Raw genomic sequence first — 7,743 nt, 5'->3', positions numbered from 1 at the left:
GGTCTGCGATATTATCGCAACCTTACAAATATTAATTTCGCAAGCTCTCTAATTTTCGCCGGACTATCACATCTTTCTCGTGATCTTAGGTGATGTCATTTATTATATTCTTCCTGAAATTGTTCTGCGACGCTATTGTATTATGTTGTTGATAATTTCGCTGAAATGTTGTTGTTGCGAGATTCTGATCCTACAGGTTCTTACGTTCAGCTACACCATTCGACTGAGGTGAATAAGGAGGGGTAATCTCGTGTATTATGCCATGTTCTACACAGAAATTTCCTATCAGAACTATGTACTCACCACCACGGTCAGACCTAATGGTTTTAATGGTAGTATTCATTTGGTTTTCAACTTCTAGTTTATATCTCTTAAAGGATTCTAAGGCATCATCCTTACCTTTAAGAAAATATATAAGACAATACCTCGTACATTCGTCTATAAAAGTAACAAACCATTTCTTGCCACCTCTGGTTTGAACCGATTTCATGTCAACTAGGTCTGAGTGAATTAATTCTTGGAATTTCTATGAAAATTTTTGCTAAAAAGGATTTCTAGCATATTTTGATTCTATGCAAATTTCACATTTGTGTTCTTTTTCCAAACTCAATACGGTATGCAGCCTACATTAGCTAGTTTATGCATTGACTTGTAATTTAATCTAAGTCTACCATGCAAAACATTCAAACACACACAAAAAATTAGAAATGTTCACTTCATCAATTTTCATTTAAGCTTATATAAACCCTAAGTCATATAACCGATGCCTGAAAAATCATTTCCCTTAGTTATAACAAGTTTTCCAAATTTAATTAAGATCTTCAATCTTTTACCATCTACAACGGAACAAGATACAATATTCTTGGATATGCCTGGAACATGAAAACTTTATTCAATGTGAGAATATTACAGATATGAGCTTCTGCTCGACCTTTCCCTTTTATGCAACCTCTGTCGCATATGAGTTACTCATATAGAGTTTCTCAACATCCTCTATCCTCTAATAGGAGGTGAACAGGTCTCTGTTTCAACACACATGCTTAGTGGCTCCAAAGTCCACCCATCATATCTCACATTGGTTATTAAAATAACTTCCTACATCATGCCACTGAACTCGTACTAGTTTGTTTTCAACTAAATTAGCATTAACTTTCTACTACTTAAGGATTTACGTTGTCTACAATTACTGCCATTTGACCAGGAATTTTACAAACAAAACAATCACCCTTAATTAAAGTAACGCTAGATTTAGATCTACGAAACATACCTTTCTTACAAGAGCTATGCATAGTGTTGAATTTGACGTTCTCACCTTTGCCATCTTTGGAAGATTTATTTTCAGCCACATGCGCCTATTAGCCATGTCCCTTGTAGATGGCACCTTTATTCACAAAACACAATTCCGAATCAGAAAGTATAATATGAAATTTGAAGATAACATCTGGATTTACAAACTTCGTTTGAACCACCAATTCAAAAAACTCATGGTTACCCCATAAAAACTAATATTGTTAACAACAAATTTCTGCTCGTCAGAATTTTTAAGGAACATTTCTCTGTTTTGTAAAAGATCGAAAAAATACTTTTACAACTCCAAAAATTCTGAAATTTTACGTGGGTGACTATCAAGATGTATACTACATTATTACAACAGAGTTTATCGAAATTCTCTTTAGGTTAAGAGATAAACTCGAAACTCTACATCTGGCCCAAAAATTCATTTTTTGCTTTTTCACTCCACAAATAACATCCATGATTGTTGGGTGCTATAATTAAATACAAGGAACGATCAAATAAAAAAAAATTATTGATACTTATTCCATTTATAATGGAAATGATCGGATTGACAAACCGGATGAGCTCCCCAGAAAATTTTGCAGACCCATCAACATCGTTCTTACGCCTTGTTACAGATAGAAAAGACTATCGTGTTAAGATTGTTGCAACTGTAACAATAAAATACTCAAAGAAGATGTTAGAAATAAATTTCAAAATACGCTTAAATAAACACTCAATGGAATCAGCAAACAGAGGACAGAGTCACGTGTTCAACACGCTGTCCTTAACACGATGGTTGACCGGTACGTCTCAAGAATGAGTGATTCCTATACCCTGTGGTCAAGTCGTATCCAGGATAAAACTGCCAGTTGCAAATATTGTTAGCACTACAATACTTGACCACTCATACGAACTCAACATCAATGGCACAAAGAATAAAAACCACACAGAGGGAGAAAGACGAAAAGAAGAGGATAGTAGCCCTTCTGGACACAAATTGAAATGTAGAAGTCGAATTATTTTTATAGGCAAACGGAGAGGGTGAAATCAATGCACATTAATGTGCGAATTAATACTGCATGCGAAATAATGTTGCATGGTGTCGACATAATTTTGTCACAAAACAGTCAAAAAATGGTAAGAAAAATGTCGACATCCATGCACATAAAGCCGTTAAGAAAATTATTTTTAGTTAGAAAATAAATTCACCCAGGTCACACGCCCCCCACATTTAAGACAGAATTTTAATTTGATTGTAAAATATTTAAGGAAATAATTTGAAATCATTTTGTCAAAGTGATAAGTCTTGGTTGATCCATGTCCACGGCGTAGGCACGAGCCCGATCCCTAAGATTAAGTGAAGCAAAAATATTTCGCCCCACTCGTTCCACCCACATTGTTTTACTAACTTCCATAAAAGAATAGCTATATAGTGGAAATCCTCTTTAGATATGCCCAATGTGGGACTAAAGGTTCTATTTCGTTCACTCATAAGAAAATGAGCAAGTGCTCTTAGAGACACAAAGGTCCTAAGTTCAATTCCCACCAAGACCATAAAACCAAAACTGTAAACTCATTTTCTCCAACAATCCCCCACATGAATGAAATACCGATAAAAATCAGAAAACGGAAAGCGAGAAATATCACTTAGGCAAGAGGTGTCCATGAAGTCTTGAACCTTTGCTTTGTGAGAAATTGCCGGGACAAATGTAAATTTTTCCTGGGTAAGAAATGTAACTTTTTCCTGGTAAGCAATAATTATCTTGATAAAGACAGATCAAACCATTGCACAAGCCAACAAATCTAGTCTTGTACCCAAACGGAGGTTTGAAGTTAAACCTTGTAATTCTCTCAATGGATTCATGATTCTCATCATATTCAAAATACTGAAGCCTTTCATTCTTCCACCCATCAATAGAAGTCCAAGCAATGAAACCCAACTTACCAGAATCAGACGCAGGATGATTAAGACGATCTAAATGCATCTTCGAGAATGTTGGATGACGAATGATACTTCTACAATCTATGGAAACTAACTTGCATTCGAGCACCGATTCGGTTGGTACTTTACTGATAATCTCAATGTAATTTCTTCTGGTAGAATCTTGAAATACTCCATGAAAACCCCGAGAAAGATTTACATAAATGATGGATTTTAGAGAGGGATTAGAAGATCTAGGGTTTAAGAAACAATGAGTTTTGGTTGTGGAAAGAGTAGATGAGAAATGAATGGAAAATATTTTGAACTCGCAGTGCGAGTTCAAAGAAGAATTCGCAGCATCACAGTCGTCAGATGGCGGAGATATGACATCACCTAACCTAGGATTTAACCACAGTTATCTTTACTAATATCTGTGGTTAAGTCATGATGTCACATCTCCACATCCAACGGCTTTTGATGCTGCGAATTCCTTTTTGAACTCGCAGTGCGAGTTCAAAAATTTTTCTGAAATGAATCGTTCTCTAGAAGAGGATATGTTACATTACAAGGAACAGAATTCCAAATAACTAAGAAGAACCGATAAATTTGGAACCAAAATGTATCCCAAAATTGACTATGCGAGTGTCAGACAGAGAGACCTGCATTTTTGTGCTTTTGTTCCAGACTTGTGAGGAATGCTAGCAGCTAATGTAGCTCTTTAGTATTTTCTACCACTAGTTAATTTTCTGCTGGGTACCCTCTAGTTTTTCTGAAGTACGTACCGATTGTCTACAAAATTGTCCGTGGCACATTTTCAAGTGCAAAATTATTTAGAAGCCTATTATTTAGGCGTCACATTCCAATAGAGGAGCTTCACCCATGATTCTAATGTCTATTTAGTTGGTTAGGGGATGTCCTAAAGGTATTTAAAAAGTCTAAATTACCCTTTCATCTATTTAAACCTAATCAATAAAAAACCTAAAATCAAAATCTTTTTTTTCTCCATCTCTTCTCTTAATCGTGATAATCAACAACACAATTAAACATTGACAATCAATTCAAGAAAAAGCTATACGTAAATATCATATGATTTCCGTTAGATCCAGACGAGTCAGGTGTGTCAGAAGAAAACTGAAAAAGTGGGGATCTAACAACCTCACCCAATATTTCTCTTAGCAATCTGTATGGACTAACTCCAATATACTTTTAAGAGAATCAACTAGACAGCCAGACTCAATCTTAATAAAAAGTATATCAAGGAGTTATATCTCAATTTCTCGATTCAATACTTACTCAAGAAAATAGAAATCTGCGAGTCTAATTGATTACAAGAGAAATTAACTTGAACGGTACCAAAGACCAATGTTCAAGTATCAATCAATTTCAATCAACAACCAAAGGTTGGATTTACCAATTCATCGATTCAACGCACAACCTGTGATATTTCAATTATACAACAAAATATAATGCGAAAAAGAAATAACACACACACCAGAAGTTTTGTTGACGAGGAAACCGCAAATGCAGAAAAACCCCGAGACCTAGTCCAGATTGAACACACACTGTATTAAGCCTCTACAGACACTAGCCTACCACAAACTAACTTCGGTATGGACTGTAGTTGAACCCCAATCAATCTCACCTGATACAAGGTATAGTTGCGCTCCTTACGTCTCTGATCCCATCAGGATACTACGCACTTGATTCCCTTAGCTGATCTCAACCACAACTAAGAGTTGGTACGACCCAAAGTCGAAGAATTTAATAAAAGAATCTATATCACACAGAAAAGTCTACAAGAATAAATAAATTTGTCTCCCACAGAAATACCTACGAGTTTTGTTCCGTCTATTGATAAATCAAGGTGAAAAGGAACCAATTGATAATCCAGACTTATATTCCTGAAGAACAGCCTAGAATTATCAATCACCTCACAATAATGTTAATCAACTAGTGAAACAAGATATTGTGAAATCACAAACGATGAGACGAAGATGTTTGTGACTACTTTTTCGATCTTGCCTATCGGAGAAATTAATCTCGAGCTAACTTTACAATTGGGATCAATACGATAGAAACAGCAAGATCAGATCACGCAACTACAGATAAAATAGTTGGGTCTGGCTTCACAATCCCAATGAAGTCTTCAAGTCGTTCACCTACAGGGTTCTCGATAGAAAGCTAAGGTTAAAGGAGAATCGACTCTATCTTATACAACTAGTATCACGCAGGAGGTGTGGGGTTTATTTTTCCCAGTTGCTAGAGTTCTCCTTTATATAGTCTTCAAATCAAGGTTCGCAATCAATGCTACCTTGGTAACAAAGCGTTCAATATTCACTGTTAGATAAAAACCTGATTAGATTCAAGCTAATATCTTTCAACCGTTAGATCGAATCTTAGCTTGTTATACACAAATGAAATGCATGTTTATTTAGGATTGTGTAACCGTACCCAAACGTGTACACCTAGTTGGTTCAACAATAGTTAATCAAATGGTTAGCCATACGAGAACTTTCATATTCATCTTCACCATAACTAGTTCAAATGACACAAAAGAACGTTGGACATATTCATCTCCTATTTTGGATCTCAATGGATGGTTTTTTTTTGTCCTGTCTCAATGCCACCTTCACAAAGTCTGTATCTGCTGGTACTTTTGGTTTGAAAACCTCTAAACAGGTATGGGATTATCTAAGTTCAGAGTTCAATGATCAATTTGTAGCTCGTAAATCACTTCTACGCCGCCAACTGTATTCTATTAGACAAGGTAATACTCCTATCTCTGAGTTCCTACGTTCTGTTAAAGAAATTGTAGATAATCTATTAGCCGTTGGTGATAAAATTTCTGATGAAGATGTTGTCTTACATGTCTTAAATGGTCTAAATTCTGAGTTTGATCATTTTGTGGTTACTGCTCAACATCGTGAGACACAATATAAGTTTCATGAGCTGAGATCTAAATTGCTTCATCATGAACAATGGCTCCAAAGCAAATATCATGACTCATCTGTGATGCTTGAGTCTACTAATGCACCCTCTGCTTTCTTTTCCAAGAAATTTAGTGGTTCTCAAAATCACCAGGGGTCATCTTCAAAGGGAAATTCTGGTGGTTCTCACAATCAACAGAATGGGTCATCTTCAAGGGGGAATTCTAGTGGTTATAACAACAATCAACAGAATGGGTCATATTCTTCAGGATCTCGTTCACAAGGAACTGGTGGTTATGGTTCTCAATACCACCCTCCACAACCTCAGTATCATTCCCCACAACCTCATCATTCTCCACCTCAGACTCAGCCTTCTCAATGGAGTAATAACAATTCAGACTACTTCACACCCACTGACTCTGAAATTGAGTGTCAGATTTGCAAACAAAATGGTCATACAGTACTGCAAATAGGTGTAGATTTAGATATGTACCTAAATTGGAAAAACCAAAACCAGCACAACCACGCAGAGCCTTTTATGTGGAATCACCACAGCAAAATACATCCACCCCACATGGACCTTTTATTGAGTCATCAGCTCAAGCACTTTATAAATGCTCTTTGAGATCAATCTCTACTGCTCCTGAACTTGTGCTTACAAATCAATGGGTTACAGATTCAGCAGCAACTGCTCATATGACAAATAATTAAACTTTATTTTATGATGTTATTCCTTACGAAGGCTCTGAGCATGTGATGGTAGGCAATGTAAAGTTTCTACCTATTACTCACACTGGTACTGCTACAATTTCAACTCGCAATGCTGATTTTGTGTTGAAGAATGTTCTCTTGGTTTCATCTTTGTGCAAGAATTTGATATGTGTTGCTCAGTTTACCAAGGATAACTGTGTTTCTTTTGAGATGTTTGATTGGGGGTACAACATTAAGGATATTAACACTAGTTAAGTAGTAGCAGAAGGTCCAGTTTGCAACAATCTTTATCCTATTCAACTAGCTCTAGTGGTTTCTTACAGTACTACACTTGTTGACCCTTCTCTTTGGTATAAGAGGCTAGGTCATCCCTCTAATAAGGTTCTAAGTAAGTTATACAACTCTACTGTCATCAAGTTGTCTTCAAACAAAATTGCATCTCTTTGTCATGAGTGTCAACTAGGTAAACATCACAAATTACCTTTTTCACTTTCAGATAGAGTATCTACTTCTCCTTTACAACTTGTTCATTGTGATATATGGGGTCCTGCCCCTGTGCAGTGTCTTGATATTACATCATTTCCATTGATGACTATAACAGATATCATTGGATTTATCCTTTGACATCCAAGAGTGACAGCTTAAAATGTTTTCAGCATTTCAAAACAACTAATGAAAATCTATTGAATTCTAGAGTTGTGTCTTTTCAATATGATGGTGCTCTTGAGCTAACAAAAGGTCCTTTAAAACTGTTTCTTGACTCTTGTGGCATTACTCTTAGTATTTCTTGTCCCCATACTCAAGCTCAAAATGGTTTGGCTGAAAGGAAGCATAAACACATTACTGAGATGGGCAATACCCTTGCTTTTTCAAGCATCATTACCTAAACATATGTGGTTTGACTCT

Source organism: Papaver somniferum, chromosome 1 (genome assembly GCF_003573695.1).
Source record: "Papaver somniferum cultivar HN1 chromosome 1, ASM357369v1, whole genome shotgun sequence".
Taxonomy (NCBI): Eukaryota; Viridiplantae; Streptophyta; class Magnoliopsida; order Ranunculales; family Papaveraceae; genus Papaver; species Papaver somniferum.
Note: the sequence above shows the minus strand (reverse complement) of the source record.